This window comes from Lepus europaeus, chromosome 1, assembly GCF_033115175.1.
Source record: "Lepus europaeus isolate LE1 chromosome 1, mLepTim1.pri, whole genome shotgun sequence".
Taxonomy (NCBI): domain Eukaryota; kingdom Metazoa; phylum Chordata; class Mammalia; order Lagomorpha; family Leporidae; genus Lepus; species Lepus europaeus.
In genome coordinates, this window is record NC_084827.1 from 157961123 (window position 1) to 157983200 (window position 22078).

The 22078-nt window shown below is 36.3% G+C and overlaps 1 protein-coding gene and 1 pseudogene across 1 annotated transcript in view; both read left to right on the top strand.

Annotated features, from left to right (window-relative positions):
• Window positions 1–22078, top strand: part of SPAG16 (sperm associated antigen 16) — a 1194746-nt gene that overhangs the window by 288875 nt on the left and 883793 nt on the right. The gene's annotated exons all lie outside the window — the stretch shown is intronic.
• On the top strand, window positions 1132–3089 carry LOC133756689 (uncharacterized protein C1orf131-like; annotated as a pseudogene).

Below are 22078 nucleotides of genomic sequence, written 5' to 3' on the forward strand. Positions count from 1 at the left end.
AAGAAATAAAGACTGTTAATTTGGCCCAGACAACATGAGTACAAGTTTTCTATGCCTGTCTCTTCTAAAACAAAGTAGCAGTTGTCCTGAATCATTTTGGAACTATCTACACCACTGTCGATTCTGATGGCAGTGTTTGTTCTCATTTCCATTTAGGAGGTCAGTAAAGTGCATACACTTCTCAGTGTGATAGCAACGTGATGCCATACAGGTTTTCAGAGAAAGCATGCAATTAGTAGCAGGTGCATCAGATCACTGCTGGTAACTGTAATTATGTTTAGAGAGAGACAAGAGGAGAGAAATCTTCTCACGGTCTAAAAAAAAAAAAAAAACCTGCCAGATGATGTAAATTAAATAAGCCTATGTTTGCCTGTCTGACTACTGATAGATTTAATATAAACTACAACATATTTTTCAGACTTTGAATGTTGGTTATATTTTAAAGGATTCCTTCAGTATATTTGTACAATTACGGTGCTTGTATTCTAATTATAATTAATTGCACAATAAGAGATGTATAACATGGCTAAAAATATGCCAAAACTTGCAAAATTTTTGTTTGTCTTTATAAGATATGCACTTTAGTATTTTTATTTGTTTTCATTTTATTTGAAAGGCAAAGACAGGGAGAAATAGAGATCTTTCATCCACCGGTTTACTCCCCATATCCTTACAATAGCCATGCCTGGGTCTGGCCAGTGCTAGGAGCCTGGAACTCAGTCTGAGTCTCCCATGTGGTGGCGGGGATCCAAATGCTTGAGCTATCATCCGCTGTGTTCCAAGGTGCACATTAGCAGGAAGTTGCAATAAGAAATGGAGCCAGCATTCAAACCAGGCACTCTGGCATGGGATGTGGGCATCTCAAGTGGTGTGTTAAACACAAGGCCAAACATCTGCCCTGTTTTTTGTTTAGCTGCAATTTTCCAGATTTGTAGAGATGATATTTAATAATTTATGTATATAAATATATACATACTATATATATATATGTATATATATTTGTGGTGTGTGTGTATGTTGATACTTCAAAGACTAAAAATTAACTCATTTTCAACAAGGGAACATTTAGAATTATTGTCACATTAATTTTATGAGTGCTGCTCAGTATTTTAAACATAATATTCTACTAACATGCCTATAGTTCATATAGACTTTTTATTCTATAAAGGTCAAGTGAGATTCAAAGGTAAAAATCCAACCTGCTGGGGCTGGCATTGTGGTACAGTGGGTTGAGCCATGGCCTGCAGTGCTGGCATCCTATATGAGTGCCTGTTCAGGTCCCGGCTGCTCTACTTCTGATCTAGCTCTCTGCTGTTGCACCTGGGAAAGCAACAGAAGATGGCCCAAGTGTTTGGGTCCCTGCACCCATGTGGGAGCCCCAGAAGAAACTCCTGGCTCCTGGCTTTGGCCTGGCACTGTTGTAGCCATTGTGGCTATTTGGGGAGTGAACTAGCAAATGGAAGATTTCTCCCTCTTTCTCTCTCTTCTCTCTGTCTTTCAAACAGATAAATAAATCTTAAGAAATGTGACCTGCTTTTTCTCCCACCCTGCCTAAATATGGATGCATATGGTTTACATACTGCTTCTATGTTTTTATAAACATTGAATTATATCTACCCAGGAAGTATAAATGTGTAAAATTATACCAAGTCTACTGTAATTATGCTCCTACTTACAATTTTTCTTTTGTGAAATCTTCATGGCAGAAAAGGTATGTTTAGATTTGTAGATATAAGAAAAAAAATCTAGAACATGAAGTATTTTGGAGATGAAGGATCATAAAAATATTGGAATGCTTTTTTATTTTTTTAAATGAAACTGCTGTGTTTTATTGGAGACACACACAGAGAGAGAGAGAGAGAGAGAGAGAGAGAACATTCCCATCTGCCAGCTGACTCCCTAAATAACCAGGATGTCCAAAATTTGGAGAGGAACAAAGTCAGGAGGGGGGAACGCAATCCAGGCCCTCCCACATAGGTGGTGGGAACCGAATTACCTCAGCCTTCTCTGGGTCTGCATTGGCAGGAAGCAGGAATCAAAACCAGACTCGGGAATTGAACCCAGGCACTCAGATGTAAGCACCCCATCTCAAATGTTATTTGGGGAAAAATAGAAACTGGAAACCATGATTAGAAACTCCCTTTCTAGGGGTGCCCTGTGGCAGAATCGGGGGATGGTGCAGGCGCTCTGAATTTACTGCAGACCCCAAGGTGGCACAGGAGCAGGAGCAGGGGCAGAGGCAGGGGCTTGCCTCACCTCTGAGCAGTCAGACATTTCTGAATGCTCTGCTCCAGAACGCATACAAAAACAGAAGAAACCCAACAGCAGAAGATTAGAAGTGAAAGGGAAAATACGAAAAAAGATGGGGTTGTGGTGGTGGCGCTACTGCTACAACAGCCTTGGCAGTAGAACCAGCTCCCCTGCCTGGCTGTCTCTTAAGAAGTCAGAAGAGGAATGCCTGTGGGTTTTTCAAGGAACTCGGAAAAGCACTGCACTGTGCTCCTGCTGTCACCTTCCGGATCCCCCACCCCCACCTCCAGGACTGGAAGTCCCTGCTGCTGTAGAATCTTCTGAAGAAAACAAGGGATTGAGTAGAAGTGGTAGAATTTCACAGCAGTCATAAAAAAAAAGAAAGCAAAAGCAAGGTCAAGACAAGAATACAAAGACTAAAACCAGTGTCCTCGAGAAAGGCGTGGATGTACAAGAATTTAATCTAGAAAAGGCTTCTCTGGAAGTACGCCGCTTTGGGATCACCACTTATGGAAAAGGAGTAGAAAGTCCTGGAATGGGAACACACCATTACCCTGGATGCTAAACCTCCCAAAAGTAGCTAATGAATTACAAGGTTTTGCAGGAATTAATCCAAGAAAAACAGGCAACAAAGAAGAAGCAAAGAAATTGGCCCAGGACACAGATATTTTCAAGAAAAGAGGAGGAAGGACAGGAAGAAAGGAAATCCAGGAAGAAGTCAGCTCCCAGGATTTTGTTGAGCGGACAGACTAGGACAGGTTGGAAAATTCAAAAATGGAAAATTGATTCTGAACCCAACTGATAGCAAGAAAATAAATTCTTCAAGAGTAGCAAAATGAAGTACTTTATTAGATAAAAGGAGGAAAGGCAACCAGCCACTGTGCTGACCTGGAAATGTACAGGACTTCTAGACTGCTTTTGCTTCGTGTTGCAAAGACTGCTTTCTCCTTTTAGGGGAAAAATGTCAAACAGAACTAACATTTCTAGTTGCTGAAGAGTCTGTTTTAAGGCACTGAACATCCTGGGCTAAATGCAGCAAGATTGTGAAGGAACCCACTGAAAAACACATGTTCTCCAGCTAGTTCCACGTTAGTTTTTTGTTCATAAGAAACTGAAGCTTGTTGCATTTGCTTGTAATATGGTTTTTCATAATTTTAATGTTTTGAAAATATTATTTATTTACATTAAATTGCCTTATAACATTTAAGGATTTAATGTTACTTTGTCATGAAAAAAACTAAAAATCTGATAAAAAGTTATTTGTATTGTAGAAAAGCAGTTTTAACTCTCAGCCTACTATTTATGGAAATCTACTTTGTAAAAGATTACATAAATAAAATATAACTTTTATACTTAAAAAAGAAAATTCTTTTCTAGCTCTTGGAACAAAATCCACAACGTGTCATTTTTCCTTTACTAGAGAAAAAAATCCACATATATTTCACCAATTCTAGCTGGATGATGCAAATCCACTTAAATATAAAGTAATATTAATGAAACAAGTTTCAGCAAAACTCAGAAATACAATTTTATACTTGTAGCATATTGAAATAGAAATAAAAATTCAACCAACGATGAAAAAATAAATACTGAAAGACTTTCTTAATCCATATGAATATACTCATAGTTTTCGTGCATGTATCTATTTTTTGCTTTCTGTTTTTAATTCTGTTGACAAAAAAGTGTGTTCTTGCATGTTACTTGACATGTCACCTCTGTGGAGAATATAATGCTTGTTTATATCCAAAAGAAAGTGCACATATGTCGACACACCTGATTAAATTTCAGAATAACAGTCAACAGAAGAGTCTAAAAATATATACAATCTTCCATTTGCCAACTTTCTGTAAAAACTCCATTTGATTTCTTAATAGCAACTTTAAATTCTGAAAGGAAATGGGAAAAGTTCTTCAACATTATGTGAAAAACTCTTTTGAACACTGAATTCTTAGCCAATGCCATTATCATTTTTTTCATAAATGAAAAAGCGTAAAATGTACATTTTCTGACTCCTCACATATCTCCCATACTTGATTGACACTTATTTAAACAAAATGAAGGACTGTTTCAAGTAATAGGAATTGATATATGTAAATTGGAGTTCAAAAAACATACAGGACAGGAATATAAGAAGGAGAAATCTCAGAAGGACAGCTGGTCAAGGGATTCAGTAAGAAATCATTATCCATTCGTTCACTGAGGATATAATGTGATAAAAGAGTGCGTTAATAATGTGATGATAGGCACATGTTTTCAGTCATGAAAATAATAAAAATTTGAGCCAGGGTTGTGTGCCAGTTCAACTCGCAGCTTCTCCACTTTCAAACCGGCTCCCTGCTAATGTGCCTGGGAAAGCAGCAGAAGATGGCCCAAGTCCTTGGGCACCTGCACCCGCATGGAAGACCCGGAAGAAGCTCCTGGCTCCTGGCTTCGGATCAGCACACTCTGGCCTTTGCAGCCAGCTGGGGAGTGAACCAGGGGATGGAAGACCTCTCTCTCTCTCTGCCTCGCCTCTCTCTGTGTAATTCTGACTTTCAAGTAAATAAATAAATCTTTAAAAAAAAAAAAGAAAAAGAACCATATTTTTATGAACAAACCCAACCAAAAAGCCTAGTCAATAGTAGTTACATAATCATAATTTAAATTTGATTCATTAAAATCAATTTTCAGGATGTACATCCAGGGAAAATAAGGATACTTGTATCTTATATTTTACTACATTAAATTATTAAAGTGCTAGTATATCAGATAGCATTTGGGCATGGAGGGAGATTTAGAGGAAGGTTAATAGGTGCTAACTTCCTTATCATTTATTGTTCTGGAAACTGAAGGACCTAGATCAGCGTCCCAGCATGGCCAAGTTCTGGTAAGGGCACCCTTCCTCTTATGACACCACTTAACCTGTTGGATAAGGACCCCACTCTTATTACCTCATCACTGCCTCCAAACTACATCTTATCTCCAACTACATTGAAAATAGAGATTAGACCTGCAGCCTATGGATTTTGGAAAGACATGATTCAGTCCATAACTATATATAATCCTTGTCAGTCTGTTTTCTTGCTTTTTTTTCTGTTTATTTTCATCAGTGCTTATTGACTGCACATACTTACTAGTGAAGTACTAAATGGAGTCACGTAGCCAGCTTGTTTTCGTTTCCTCTGCCAATACATTACCAGCTCCTGAATGATTGGCTGATTATACATGCATATATGTGGAGGGATCTGCACATTGGTGAACCAGCTTTACCTCCTGTTTTCCTTAATTGCCATATAGAGAGAGGAAGAGAAGGGAGCTATGTCACTTAAAAGCATCTACCTATGTTATGTTTCTCTCATGCTCACCTGAGCCATATGACTCCTCTGCTTGGGTTCATTTGCTTTTGCTGTTCTATCTACCTTCTTTGTATGTCTATGACTATAAACTCATTTATTCTCGCTGCTATTTCAATGACTGACTGAAAGACAGGAGGAGGAAAGGAAATATGTATGTCCAGTCCATCATCTTGAACTAGAAATGAGAAAAAATATCAGGAATATCAATAGCTTTTTAACCATATATACCCACAAAGTATTTTAATATATAGCTGCAATATTTTAAATAAAGTTACTTGTATGACAAGTGGCAGCTTGGAATATATGCTTTGAAGCAAAAGAACAATGAGAGTCATCCGTGATGTAACAGAAGGTACCACTTCCTAATATTTATTGGATATATCTCCTGTGTCAGACACTGTTTTGAGTAAATGTAGTAACTTGATTAACATGTGCAAGAAATCCTGTGAGTTTCGTACCATTGCTTGCATTAACTCTATTAAATACATGTTACAGGTTAGGAAACTGAACGTAGGACAACTAAGAGACTTGTCCCAGGTGAAGTAGCTGCTCATGATGAGCCACGATCCAATTCTGCAATCTAGCCCCTGACCCTGCACACTTAACCACTTTACCACTGAGGTGCAGGTGTTATAATCACAATAATAAACTTGTCAATGGAAATTAAAAATGTAGTGGTTAGTGTATGGTTACTAATATAAAATATTTATTTTTAATAAATTTAAAGGATAGTTTTTTTAGGAAAATTTTTTGAATGGGATGTGCTAGTATTAATTATGACAACAAGAGCATTAGATTTACTCCCAATCCTAACACATGCTGGTTCTAGAACTATCTATCATCTCTGGTCTTCAGTTTTCTTTTCTATGTTCATTTCCTTAGTAATCATATAAATACTACATTCCAGGCCTCATTCTAATGGTGTAGGAGCAGCAATGAACAGAAGACAAAGTTATTTTTGGGGGGAACTTATTTTCTAGTGGGGGACCATGACTTAATACGAGCTCAGTATAGACTTCAGCTTCCAGTAATGAAGCTAATTTGTTTTTGAGAAATTCTTGCATGGAAAACTAGAAATCTGGGTAAAATACATCAGCTGTTAGAAGTTATGAGGAAGAGACTCGAATAGCAAGGTGCATAGGAGTCAAAATCTGGAGACAGCAAACCTAATTAGATGAACCTGCCCATCAAAGCGGATTTATCCTTGTTTTCAGTTCCAAGGCAGTTTTCACATGGCTGACTAGCCCCGCAGAAGGTGGGAGTGGAGAGGTTAAGAGTCGGGTGAATAATTATTAACATTCAAACCTTAGGGATAAGGCCTGCAAGGACACAAACTCCTGCACTTGCAATTGGGATCCCAAAGAGCTACACCCCAAGCCTAAGAAGCAACCAGTCAGTAATGATAGCCCAGGCCTCCGAAGGACGGAAGACAAATTTTTAATAAGGTAAGGACCTTTTGAGAGAATTTGGTCTTAGCCCAGTTGAATACCAGAAACAAAAGAGACGGTTCGAAGCAATGATAAGGACTGCTGGAGATGTTTTGGTGGAAATAGATACCAGGGGATGTCCAACTTTTTGACAGTGTGCTGTATTAAATGATTGTGGGGTCTATGTTGAATTGGGAAAATAGGAGAAACAAGAAAGAGCTCATAGCCAGAGACAGTAGGAATGGCTTTAACACTAGTGGTCATGCTGACTGGATGCAGGAAATTGTGATTAAAAGGCTATTTTTACCAACTGAATAGTGCAAAAATTATTGACAAATTTTACTGTATAACATATTTTACAATATAGCAAAGTTGATTGCTGGATAGTGAGATTTCATGGAGTGCTCACAGGAATTGAAAACCAGAGGAAGTCAAAAGCTTTCTGATTCGGATTAGAAAAGTTATGTAATTGGTTATATGTAGGTTATATAATTTTCTTTTTTAAAAATATTTATTTATTTATTTGAAAGAGTTACAGAGAGAGAAGAGAGGCAGAGAAAGAGAGAGAGGTTTTCCATCCGCTGGTTCACTCCCCAAATGGCCACAATGGCTGGAGCTGTGCTGATCCGAAGCCAGGAGCCGGGAGTTTCTTCCGAGTCTCCCATGCAGGTGCAGGGGCCCAAGGACTTGCACCATCTTCCACTGCCCTCCCAGGCCATAGCAGAGAGCTGGATTGGAAGTGGAGCAGCCGGGACTAGAACCAGCGCCCATATGGGATGCTGGCGCTTCAGGCCAGGGTGTTAACCTGCTGCACCACAGTGCCAGCCCTGGTTATATAATTTTCTTAAGTGAGGTTGTAACAGAGAAACATTCGGAAGGGAAAACAGACATCTTTTTTTTTTTTTAATAAAAAATCTATTTATTTACTTGAAAGTCAGAGATGGAGAAAGGGATTGAGATTATCTATCTTTTGGTTTACTTCCCAAATGACCACAATGGTCAGGAGTGAGCCAAGCTGAAGCCAGAAGCCAAGAACTCCATCTTAGTCTCCCAAGTGGCCAGCAGGGCCAAGTAATTGGGCCATCCTCTTTTACTTTACCAGGCATATTAGCAGGGAGCTGGATTAGAAGTGGAGTATCCAGGACTTGAACAGGTGCTCATATGAGATGCTGGCATTGCAGGTAGTGATCCCACCCAATGAATTATAATTCTGGCCCTAAAATGCACATATTTTGACTGCCATTTTTTCTCATCCCTCCCTTCATTTTTTAAAAAAAATATTTAGCCTTCAAGAAAAAAATAATTGTTGGAAATAGGAATTTTAATTAATTTTAAAAATGTAAACAAATATTGAGAAGAGAATATTCAAAATTTCATAGCATTTTTTTTAACCATTACAAATAAATCGTTATTCTTCACAGTTTTTGACAATGGAATAATGACCCACACTCACTATGTAACATCTGGTATACTCTCTGTTGACTAAATATCAATTAGAATTTTTAATTATTTTTGTGCAACAGCTGCATAGCAATCTGATTCTAAGCCAAATGAAATGATCTTTCTGGTGAGTGTGTAGAATGACATTTGTAGTTTAAGAGACTGCCTTTTTCAAGAGTATAGCGCTTGAAAATTTTGGATTGCCTTCCCTGATTTGGTTATGAGCCTTGTAGTTAATAATGTATGTTGTTGTGTCATAACAGACTGTGAGACCCAAAATCGGTATTTAAATTTTCTGAGCACTTCTTTTAACCCTGATACTTAATTTTCTTATCAAACTCTTTTTGATTGTTGGCAAAGAGATTCAAATAATCCCCATATAATTAATTGCTGATGATATGATTTTCATCCTTCTGGCTTATCCTGAGCCATTGCCAATTATGTTGAAATCTTCTGAGTGGAAAATTCAGATGCAAACAAAAATATAATAGAGTGGCCAAAAACTCCAGAAACACAGTTGGATATTTTTTTTAAATTAACATGGGTTCTAGTCAACTCAAATTTCAGTTTTTAATCCTTGATTAATTATAATTATCTGTAACAATCATTTTTCTCTGTGATAACTTTTGACACATCTCTGTTTTTCAACATGTTATTATTTAAAAATAAAATGAAAGCCAAACTCTTTTTTACCAAAATTGACATTAATTTGTAGATTATAAGTACAAGTTTTTGATCCCCATTTTCTGCATTCTAAATGAAACTTCATCTTGATAAACAGTAGCCATTTCTCAGTGCTAAAAGCTCAGCGATTAATTTAATATTTGAAATATTTCACAATTTGTTCCTTTCTGTTCTAATTACTTTGGAACTGTTCATTATATATACATTTTGTAGGTGAAAGCTATGATTTCTTAAACTTTTTAAAGTTTTGAACTATCTTCAGTTTGCAATAAATTTCTATTATTAGTTTGTTTTGTTGGTACAAAAATGTTGAGATGATTTCCTAAACATTTCCAGGTGCTTTGAATAAAAGTTAATTTTGGTGATAATATGAAGATATTTATAAAATATATAAAAAATTTAAGTTAGGGTAGTCCAAACCATCACGCATCGGATTTTATGTGCAAACTTGAAATTTGGAATTCTTGTTAAAAAGTCAGACTTACACTTGGTAGGAAGGAGATGAGGTCTGAAATGATGTCATTCCAAAGAGCTCTCCTGTGATGCCTAAGTTGTTGGTCATCCGATCATAATTTGAGAAACTGTCATGAAAAACTTCAGTTTGACATTTATTTTTCATCAAGTGACATTGAACTTGTTAACTTTTTAACACTGAGTTAATTCTTTACAATTGTAGATCATATGCCACCATTGTTTGCTTTTTAGAAAACTGTAATTTTGTTCATCTAATTTTGCATCAACACTGCTGAGACTAATTACAGTCCTATTTATGACCATATCACTTTTTCGTGACTGTTCTGTTTATATTCTATATGAACTCATTCATCACTATTATGCTCATTATTTATGCTGCATGCTTATGGGAAATTAGGAGGTACAGAACAAAGCCAAGCTTTCAATGAGAGAAGTAATACTCTATATCAGAGAAATTATGATTCAAAGAAGAGTTTGTGGTCCCAGAGTCACTGGTATTTAAGGAGCTAGAAATGGTCTTTAGAAAGGAAGCAAACCCCATGTTCCAAGAAGGACATCATAGGGTGAATGCCTGCTCTCATGTGTGAATATGTTCCCGTTCTGCCAGATAATGATAAAGCATACTAGTTTGGTTCATGTTAATCCCTAATCCTTTTGCACTGATGAAGACCTCAGTTCTGCAAACTAAACCCCCATGAAATACTATCCATCAATACAGTGCTACTAGTTGGAATTAATTGCTTACCTGTGAAATAAATGAGGAGAAAGAACTTTCTGAACATCTGGTAAAAGTATTCACTCCTCAGGAAACCAAGTAATACTGACTCCAGATGGAATGCATTAGTTTAAATATCAAGATAATATCTGTGAATTTTCATGTTTTCAAGACAGGACACAGTGATACTTGTTGCTTTCAAAAGGTTTTGTTTTGTTTTGGCATAATTATGTTGATATCTTAAAAATAAACTTGGGGAATTAAAATGATAGTCTTATGATTTAAAGACTAGAGTATTGGCCGGCACCATGGCTCAGTAGGCTAATCCTCCGCCTTGCGGCACCGGCACACCGGGTTCTAGTCCCGGTCGGGGCACCGATCCTGTTCTGGTTGCCCCTCTTCCAGGCCAGCTCTCTGCTGTGGCCAGGGAGTGCAGTGGAGGATGGCCCAAGTCCTTGGGCCCTGCACCCCATGGGAGACCAGGAGAAGCACCTGGCTCCTGCCATCAGATCAGCGCAGTGCGCCGGCCGCAGCCACCTACCGTGGCGGCCATTGGAGGGTGAACCAACGGCAAAGGAAGACCTTTCTCTCTGTCTCCCTCTACTGTCCACTCTGCCTCGCAAAAAAAAAAATAATTAAAAAAAAAAAAAAACTAGAGTATTTATTGACTTTGTTAGTCTTTTTCTTGACATTTCTTCATTAGAGATCTGGTTTTTTATCCTCATTTCAACTGATTAAATTTTTATGCCTTATATTGTAAATTGTCAATAATAGTTTCAAAAATTTATTCATAATACTTTTATGTTTGTGTTTTCCCAGTAAATTTCACTATAAGCAGTGAAAAAAGTATTTAATGAAATATTAAATTTTAATAAAATATTGACATCATTGATCTCTGAACTGTCATACCATTTTCTAATTGATAGATTTCAATATAATTCCAAATTCAGCCAATGATTCATTAAATGAATTGTTGAAAAATTTGTATCAAAATTATATTGTTTCCATTAGTCTCATACTTTGATGGGTATATCTTAATTATCTTGGGTGCTTTCATACATTTTATGAAATTTAAGGAGAATGCTTACAAAACTATGTTAAGTTTTCACAAATAGTAGTCATACCTGGTGGTTTATCATTTCAGTGTTTTTCATCTCTCTGGTAGTTCTTGCATTACAGAATGGAATTTCTAATAGTAAGCACATACCAGCAACCTATAAACCTACTTAATTGATTCCCACTTTTTTCATATTCCATTTTAATTTTGTTGCATTTTTTAATTTTCTCTTTCTCCCTCTTATTTAAATATAATTACGTAAACATAATTCATTTCAATAAAAGGATCAACATTATATGGTCTTTATAAAAGAAAACGAGAATTTTTAATTTGAAATTAAAATCTCCTAGGGCAACATCCCAGAAGTACATCCTTGGTCTGAGTAGCTGTTCCTGTCTGAATATCATTATGTACTTGCTGTACCTCTTACCCTTGAGTTCTCTACTCCAAATTGGGCCTTGTGTGGCAGATGCTCATCATTTTCTCACCACAATTTACATTCCCCTTTGGGATCTGTGCAATTTGTACTCAACAGCTGCTCTTGCTCAGGTGAGACTTTGTGATCATGTTTTCCTACCTTCATTTCTGTTTCCTAATGTCCTCCCCCATCCCTGTTTTCACCCATGAGTCCATCTCAACTTTCTAAGCTGTGCTACCAGTTCCCAAGTCTTCTCTGGGACTTTCAACAGATACTCTTGATTTTCAAAAAGATACAATCTTAAAACATAAGACAATTTGGGTGTTGACAGTTGTATTTTCACCTTGTACTACTATGATTCTAGTATTAAAAATATTTACCAAACATTTAATAAGCTTCATTTTGTTCAAGGCTCTTTGTTTTCACAAACAGAAACCCACCCAAAATAATCCAACTAATTAAAGATACAATGATGTTGTAGAAAAAAGTCCGGATGGGTATTGTGGAGAGAGGTGCTGAGATCTTGGAGGCCATCACAGACAGAAATGATGATGCTTCTCTCACTCTCTCCCCTGTGCTCTATCTTCCTTTCTGAATGTTTGTTCTAGCCCCCTTTCAGAGGAGGGTTCCTCTGTATACATTGTAGTTTTGTTCTGCAGTAACTAAAATTCTTATGAACCTTGATTTTAATGTAGTTCTCTATGGTCGAGTGTCTGCCACTGCTCCAAACAGCTGTGGCAGAAGAAAAGAGGAAAAAGACATGATTCAAACAGCCAAAGAACAATTTGATGGAAATGGAGCTGTTTGCTGATAACAGCCTCAAACATGACCCCTGTAATCTATGTCTTTGATCTATCTCTATTGTTTATTTATTTTATTGAAAGGCAGAAATACATAATGCACCTTCAACCCCTAACACACACACACACACACGCACATAAAACAATTTCCCATCTGCTGCTGGTTCACTCCCCAAATGCCCTAGCTATACCAGGCCAAAGTCAAGAGCTGGGAACCCAATCTAGATCCCCTGTGTGGGTGTCAGGAACACAATGCTTGAGCTTCATTGGCTGCCTCTCAGGTTGTGCATTAGCAGGAAGCTGAGATCAGAAAAGGATCTGGAATGCCAGCCCAGGCACTCTTGTAAGTGATATGGCTATTGCAAGAAGTGTCTCAAGCACTATATGCTAAACGCTCACCCTAGATGTTTTAATAATAGCATAGTTTTTCATAATTATGTTTTCTTTGTTGAAAAGCATGTAGGATTTTAATGATTTTGAATAATTTCAATATTGACAACTTAAATTTAGACCTGATAGAAGCTATACGTGAAAGGCACATGCAGGAAATTGTTTCAAGTGTGAGACAACTCTTTTATAGCTTAATATCAAATTACAAAAGATAAAAAGCAAAGTTGTCTATATTTAAGTGAAGTTGTATCAGCCATATAAAATACACTTTTATATTAATGCCATTTCATGTTTTTCTTATATTTTCCAAATTACTTGACGATTTAAATGTTTAAAAGATATAAAATGATGCAAACATCTCACAAACTATTAGTAAATAGTAAATCCCTACTTTTTGGAACCAATAAAAATGCCTAGGACTTATCACATACTTTTATTTGAAAATGCCACTGCAACGAACTAACAGTGACTCAGGGATAAAGAGAATTAAGATTGCATGAGTTTTAATTAATCAATACAGGGACAAGAGGAAGAGTTATTATATAATACTATTTTAAGGTTTTAATTTCTCTTTTTTTGAAATGTAATAAATATCAGCTTTTCTTGTTCTTTTTTTTCCTTGAGAAATCTGTTTTCTTTACTGAGATGACTATCAGAGTTCCATCCCATTTCTTTGATATGTACTATTTTATAGCTCAGGGAAAATTACAGCAATTGCCCAGATAGCTCTTTGTGTGTTTTACTGTAGAAGCCAATCTATATGTTTCTCACTATAAGGCAATTATAAGGATGTCTATTGTTTAGAGATAACAAAATAAAATAAACCAATGGTGTGTTGTACAAATTATAGGAACTATCTCAAAACATTTTAATGTGTTTCCTGAGTTGGCTGTTTAATATTGCTTCTTTTTTCTTTTTTTGTTTTTTTAAAAATTTATTTAATAAATATAAATATGCAAAGTACAACTCTTAGACTATAGTGGCTTTTCCCCACATAACCTCTCCTCCACATGCAACCATCCCATCCCCCACTCCCTCCCCCATCCCATTCTTCATCAAGATTCATTTTCAATTATCTTTATATACAAAAGATCTACTTAGTATTTACGAAGTAAAGATTTTAACAGTTTGTACCCACACAGACACACAAAGTATAGAGTACTGTTTTAAAGTAGTCTTACCATCAGTTCACATAGTATAACACATTAACGACAGAGATCCTATATGGGGAGTAAGTGCACAGTGACTCCTGTTATTGATTAAAAAATTGACTCCTATTTATGATGTCAGTAATCACCCGAGGCTCTTGTCATGAGCTGCCAAGGCTATGGAAGCCTCTTGAGTTCACCAACTCCGAACTTATTTAGACAAGGCCATATTCAAAGTGGCAGTTCTCTCCTCCCTTCAGAGAAAGGTACCTCCTTCTTTGATGGCCTATTCTTTCTGCTGGGATCTCACTCACAGAGATCTTTCATTTAGGTAATTTTTTTTTTTTGCTAGAGTGTTTTGGCTTTCCATGCCTAAAATACTCTCATGGGCTTTTTAACAGGATCTGAATGCCTTAAGGGCTGATTCTGAGGCCAGAGTGCTATTTAGGACATCTGCCATTCTATGAGTCTGCTGTCTATCCTGCTTCCCATGTTGGATCATTCTCTCCCTTTTTAATTCTATCAGTTAGTATTAGCAGACACTAGTCTTGTTTATGTGATCCCTTTGACTCTTAATCCTATCATTATGATAAATTATGAACTGAAATTGATCACTTTGACTAGTGAGATAGCATTGGTACATGCCACCTTGATGGGATTGAATTGGAATCCCCTGGCACGTTTCTAACTCTACCATTAGGGGTAAGCCTGATTGAACATGTGCCAAACTGTACATCTCTTCCCTCTCTTATTCCCACTCTTATATTTAACAGGGATCACTTTTCAGTTAAATTTATGCACCTAAGAATAATTTGCATTAAATAAAGAGTTGAACCAATGGTATTAAGTAGAAGAAGAAAATACTAAAAAGAATAAAATAGTAAGTTGTTCCTCGACAGTCAGGACAAGGGCTGATCAAGTCATTGTTTTTCATAGTGTCCATTTCACTTCAACAGGTTTCCTTTTAGGTGCCCAATTAGTTGTCATCAATCAGGGAGAACATATGATATTTGTCCCTTTGGGACAGGCTCATTTCACTCAGCATGACATTTTCCAGATTCCACCATTTTGTTGCAAATGACTGGAATTCATATCTTAATGCTGTATAATATTCTATAGAGTACATATTCCATAATTTCTTTATCCAGTCTTTTGTTGATGGCATTTAGGTTGATTCCATGTCTTAGCTATTGTGAATTGAGTTGCAATAAACATTGAGGCACAGACAGCTTTTGAGTTTGCCAATTTAATGTCCTTTGGGTAAATTCCAAGGAGTGTGATGGCTGGGTTTTACGGTAGGGTTATATTCAGGTTTCTGAGGAATCTCCAAACTGTCTTCCATAGTGGCTTTACCAGTTTGCATTCCACCAACAGTGGGTTAGTGTCCCTTTTTTCCCCACATCCTCGCCAGCATATGTTATTAGTTGATTTCTGTTTGGAAGCCATTCTAACTGGGGTAAGGTGAAACCTCATTATGGTTTTGATTTGCATTTCCCTGATGGCTAATGATCCTGAACATTTTTTCATGTGTCTGTTGGCCATTTGGATTTCCTCTTTGAAAAATGTCTATTGTGGTCCTTGGCCCATCTCTTGAGTGGGTCGTTTGTTTTGTTGTTGTGGAGTTTCTTAATCTCCTTATAGATTCTGGTTATTAACCCTTTATCTGTTGCATAGTTTGCAAATATTTTTTCCCATTCTGTTGGTTGCATCTTCACTTTCCTGACTGTTTCTTTTGAAGTACAGAAACTTCTCAATTTGATGTAATCCCAATTGTTCATTTTGACTTTGACTACCTATGCTTCTGGGGGCTTTTCCAAGAAGTCTTTGCCTGTGCTTATATCTTTCAGGGTTCTCTGATGTTCTCTAATAATTTGATGGTGTCAGGTCATAGATTTAGATCTTTAATCCATGATGAGTGGACTTTTGTGTGAGGTATAAGGTAGGGGTCTTGCTTCATGCTTCATGTGGAAATCCAGCATTCCCAGCACAATTTGTTGAATAGACTGTCCTTGCTCCAGGAATTCATTTTAGATCCTTGATTAAATATAATTTAGCTGTAGATGTTTGGATGAGGACTGGTGTTTCTATTCTATTCCATTGATCTATCCATCTGTTTCTGTACCAGTACCTTGCTGTTTTGATTACAACTGCCCTGTAGTATGTCCTGAAATCTGGTATTGTGATGCCTCCAGCTTTGTTTGTGTTGTACAAGATTGCTTTAGCTATTCGAGCTCTCCTGTGTCTCCATATGAATTTCAGCATCATTTTTTCCAAATCTGTGAAGAATGTCTTTGGTGTTTTGATTGGTGGCACATTGAATGTATAAATTGCTTTTGGGAGAATGGACATATTTGATAATATTTTTCTTCCAATCCATGAGCATGGAGATTTTTCCATTTTTTGGTATCCTCTTCTATTTCTTTCTTTAAGATTTTGTAATTCTCATTGTGGAGATCTTTAACATCCTTAGTTAAGTTTATTCCAAGGTATTTGATTGTTTTTCTAGCTATTGTGAATGGGATTGATCTTAGCAGTTCTTCCTCAGCTGCGGCATTGCCTGTGTATACAAAGGCTGTTGATTTTTGTGCAATGATTTTATATCCTGCTACTTTGCCAAACTCTTCGATGAGTTCCAACAGTCTCTTAGTAGAGTTCTTTGGATCCCCTAAATAAAGAATCATATCATCTGCAAAGAGGGATAGTTTGAGTTCTTTCTTCCCAATTTGTATCCCTTTAATTTATTTTTTTACCTAATGGCTCTGGCTAACACTTTCAGTACTATATTGAATAGCAGTGGTGAGAGTGAGCATCCCTGTCTGGTACCAGATTCTCAGTGGAAATGCTTCCAACTTCCCCATTCAATAGGATGCTGGCCATGGGTTTTTCATATATTGCTTTGATTGTATTGAGCAATGTTCCTTCTATGCCCAATTTGCTTAGAGTTTTCATCATGAAAGGTTGTTGTATTTTATCAAATGCTTTCTCTGCATCTATTGAGATAATCATATGGTTTTTCTTCTGAAGTTTGTTATTGTGGTGTATCACATTGATTGATTTGGGAATGTTGAACCATCCCTGCATACCAGGGATAAATCCCACTTGGTCTGGGTGGATGAACTTTCTGATGTCTTGTTGCATTCAATTGGCCAGAATTTTATTGAGGATTTTTTGCATCTGAGCTCATCAGGGAAATTGATCTGTAATTCTCTTTCTCTGTTGCATCTTTTTCCGGCTTTCATGCTGGCTGCAACAGCTAGAGCTAGGCTGTTCTGAAGCCAGGAGTCATGAGATTCTTCTGGGTCTCACATGTGGGTGCAGGGTCCCAAGAACTCGGGCCATCTTCAGCTGTTTTCCCAGGAGCATTGGCAGGGAACTGGAATGCAAGTAAAGCAGCTTGGACTTTAACTGGCACTCATATATGATGCCAGAATTGCAGGTGATGGCTTTACCAACTATGACACAATGCCAGTCCCAATTTTTTGTTTTTTCTTAAAATGGTAACTCCTAATTCTTATTTACTTTTTCTAGTTTTTTTTTTTTACTTCAATATTATTTGAGTGGACATTTGATATACTGCCTATAGTTTAAATTGCCATTTGAGACGCCTGCGTCACATATTGAAGTGTCTTGTTCGAGTCCCAGATACTCTGCTACCAGTTCATCTTCCTGCTGTTGCATCCTTAGAGGCAGCAAATGATGTCTCAGAGACTCAGGTCCCTACCACATGTATGAGAACCCCAGATGGAATTTTGGATTCCTACCTTTGGCCTGTGTTAGGCTTGGCCTTTGTGAGCATTTGGGGAGTGAACCAGAGGATGGAAGATATCTTTCTGTCTCTCTGCCTTTCAGATTAAGATTAATAAAAATAAGTAAATAGATGTAAAATCATTCAGCTTTACAATTAAGACTCCGAGATTCAGAGAGTTATTGAAGAACTCGGTATCCCTTTGTAATTACTAATCACCTTTGCTATCATTGTGAAAACATTTTAGTAATTTAAGATTTCTACTTTACTGAACATCTTTTATTGGATACCTGCCAACCTTTTCCACTCCTTCTGTTTAAAGTTAGCCCTAAATTTTCAACAAGACATTCTTTTCAGCTATACAATATTGCTCATATTCCCAGTCCAAATTAATGCTCATTAGATTAATCTAATCAGCACATCTCATTTCAAGTGCAATTAGAACTAGCAGATATATAGTGAATATCAGGGCAAGGGATGACTAACCAGAGCCTCTTGGTTTTCCTCTTAATTTGGCAATGCTAAAATGTAATTTAGAACAACTGCTACTGGTTGAATATGATGATGGTAGCCAACTGAAGATGGAACTAATACCCAGGACAAGTCAAGTGCAGATATAAAGTCTGGTATGTGAAGTATAATACAACACACACCCAAAGATAGTCCTTTCGATTAGAAGACTCGAGATTCCTCATTATATTAAGGCAGTTTTAAATGGGTCCCTTTCCCTCCCCCTGTAACGTTATTAAGAATCATCAAAGATAATCACTAATTATGACATGAGGATTATGAGATAGATTGAATATCTTTTATTTAAATGTCCTAAAGTAATCTTTCTTTTGAGTTCTCAATATAATTCATATTAATTTACAATTTAAGCTTTTTACTCTTAAAATGTTTTTGGCTGGGTTTTTGAAATGATAAACGAAATAGACAAGCCTTTAGTCAGAATAACAAAGGAAAATAAAGTGGGAAAAGACTGAAATAAAATTAGAGAGAAAAAGGAGACATTACACATAATATCACAGTAATACAAAGGATCATAAGAATCTACTTTAAACAAGTATGTATGCTAACAAGTTGGACAGCTTGGATAAATGTAAATTCCTGGATACATAATACCTAACGAGACTAAATCAAGATGATATTGAAAATCTAAAGAGATTCATATGAATTAACAAGAATAAAGTAGTAATTGAAAAGTCTCCCTCAAAGAAAAATTCAGAATCAGATGGCTTCACACCAGAATTTTATGAAACATTTAAAAAAGTACTAACTCCAATACTTTTCAAACTATTTTAAAATACCTATTCTTTCCTATAGCTCAGTAATATTTCTACACAACGCATTTTCTTTATCCATTCATCTGAAGATGGCAGCTTGGTTGATTCCATATTTTGTCTATTGTGAACAGTGTTGGTATAAACATGGTGGCAATACTTTTCTCAATATATATTGTTCTTCATCTCTTTTTACAGCTTATATTTAAAGTCTTTTTTATCTGATGTGAGTATAGCTATTTCTGCTTGGTTTTTTTTGTTGTTGTTGTTGTTTCCATTTGTCTGTTATATCTTTTGCCAGTCCTTCACTTTCAGTCTATGTGTATTTGTGAAGTGAATTTCTTCCAGGAAGCGTATAACTGGGTCTTATTTTCGTTATCCACTAAGCCAAACTAAGTGTTTTGGCTAGTGAATTTAATCCATTTTCATTCATTAGATAAGGTATAATCTCTTCAATAAATGGTGCTGTCTAAACAGGATATATATGTGTAGAAGAATGAAATTAGGTCCCTACCTCTTACAATATACCAAATTCAGCTCAAGATGGAAGTTACTGGAAAATAATGTAGGGGAAACACTTCAAGATGTTGGTGTAGGTGATAAGTTCTTGGATAAGACTCTCAAAGCACAGGAATAAAGCAAAACTAGACAAATGGGATTATATCAAATTTAGAAGCTTCTGCACACCAAAAGAAACTACCAATACAGTGAAGGGACTTCCAACAGAATGGTAGAAAATATTTTCAAGCTACTTATCTGACAAAGGATTAATATCCAAAATATATTAACAACTCAAAAAATTCAACAGCAATAAAATAACCAATCTGGTTAATCTGAATAGACAGTTCTAAAAAGAAGAAATACAAATGGCAAACAAATGTATGAAAAAATTGCTGAATATCACTAGGTATTAGGGAAATTGAAATCAAAACTTCACTGAGGTATGACCTTACCCCTCTCAGATGGCTGTTAGCTAACCAACAGAAAGTATCAAATGCTGACAAGGATGTGGCGAGAGGGGAACTCTTATGTACTATGAGGAGGCACATTTGTACAGGCATGGTGGAAAAAGGATAGAGATTTGTTAAAAACTAGAAATAGAATAGCCATTTGATTTAGCAATCCCATTTCTCTGTGTGTGTGTGTGTGTGTATTAAAGAGTCACCTGTTATACCATGTTTATAGCCACACTGTTTATAATATCCAATATATATAAACAACCAAGGAGTCCAACATCAGATGAATGAATAAAGAAAATGTGGTACATACATATACACACACAGAGAGAATGGAATACTATTCAGCCATAGAAAATGAGATTCTGTCATTCACAGCAAAGTGAATGGGGGACTGGGGAACATCAGATTAAATGAAATAAGCAGGCAAAGCAAAACTAATACAGCATGTTCTTCATCATATGTGGAATCTTAAAAAAAAAAAAAAAAAACAAAAAAAAAAAAACAAAAAAAAAAACCTCAGTCTGAACACAGAATGTTGATTAGTAGAGGCTAAGAATTGTGATAAATATACTAGTATAGGATGTTAATAGGTAAAGCTCTGTGTGGTTTATGGATTGTGACAAACATGCTAATATAAGATGTTAACAATAGTGGAACCATCTGGACGTAGGCTATATGGGAACACTTTGTAGTACTTCACAATTTTTGTTTTGTAAATTTAAAAGTATTTGGAAATAAAAAGTTTAAATTTTAAAGAGAGCAGGTACTATGTGTAATCTATATTTGTATGTTTGAACAATCCAGAACTTTCTCCAAGTCTTTCAGCTTCATGATTTAGATAGTATGGCTTTTCTACTTATATTGTATCCTTCCTAAATGATTTTAATATTACAATGCATCAGATGAGTATTTTTTACTTTTATGCATATTTTAATAGTCATTTATTATGAGGAAAAATGTTAGTTTTAACAATTGGCCCCAGATTCTTTATCCTTATACAAAATCATTCTATAATTGGAAGATACCTGAGTATGTAGCTTTAGCAGTGAAACATCAGGCCTTGAGATCATGGACTGAAAAGAGACAGAGGTACTGTGTTAGAAGTTACAGTGAGTAGTGATTGGACTAGAACCAAGACAATATAAAATACAAAATAGGAAATTTTAAACACCAGAGTTTTGATATTCAGGTTGTGTTCTGTGCTAGATAAATGGCATGTAGAAAGAGTGCTGTACCAGGCTGGTGTTGACGCACAGAAGTTTAGACTGTCTTTTGTGATGCCAGCATCCCATATTGGAGGGCCAGTTTGAGTTCCAGCTACTTCACTTCCAGTCCAGTGCCCTGCTAATGCCCCTGGAAAAGCAGTAGAAGCAGTATTTGTGCCCCTGATCCCCATGTGGCAGAGAAGGATGAAGTTCCAGGCTTCTGGATTCTACCTGGTGCAAACCTGGATATTGTGGCCATTTGGGGAGTAATCCCAAAGAAATAAGATTCTCTGTGTCTTTCATTCTTTTCTCCCTGTTCTCCCTGTCACTCTGCCTTTCAAATCAATCAGTAAGTCTTTAAAAAAAAAGCAAGTGTGTGTGTAACCCTGTTTTATAGCAGAGTATTAAAGCTGTAGCTCATGGCTGATTCCTGATCATCATTAAAATTAATATTTTTGACTGGATGAGAAGAGACAGGTTACTGTCTTTGACTCAGTCTGCTTTCATTTTGCTAGGAGGGAACACTGTCTTTCCATATGTAGAATGGTCATATTTATTTAAGAGTTCTTGTTTACGCAACAGTGACTAGTTATATAAATAACCTCAGAAAAGTTCATAGAAATGTGTATTACTAAAAACCTGTGAATGCATTTTGATGTGTTTTAATTACACTAAAATAAACATACTTTTGAATTCTATTTTTCCATGAACTTTTTGAAGTCCTCGTTTTCTGGAAGCAATACTATTATGT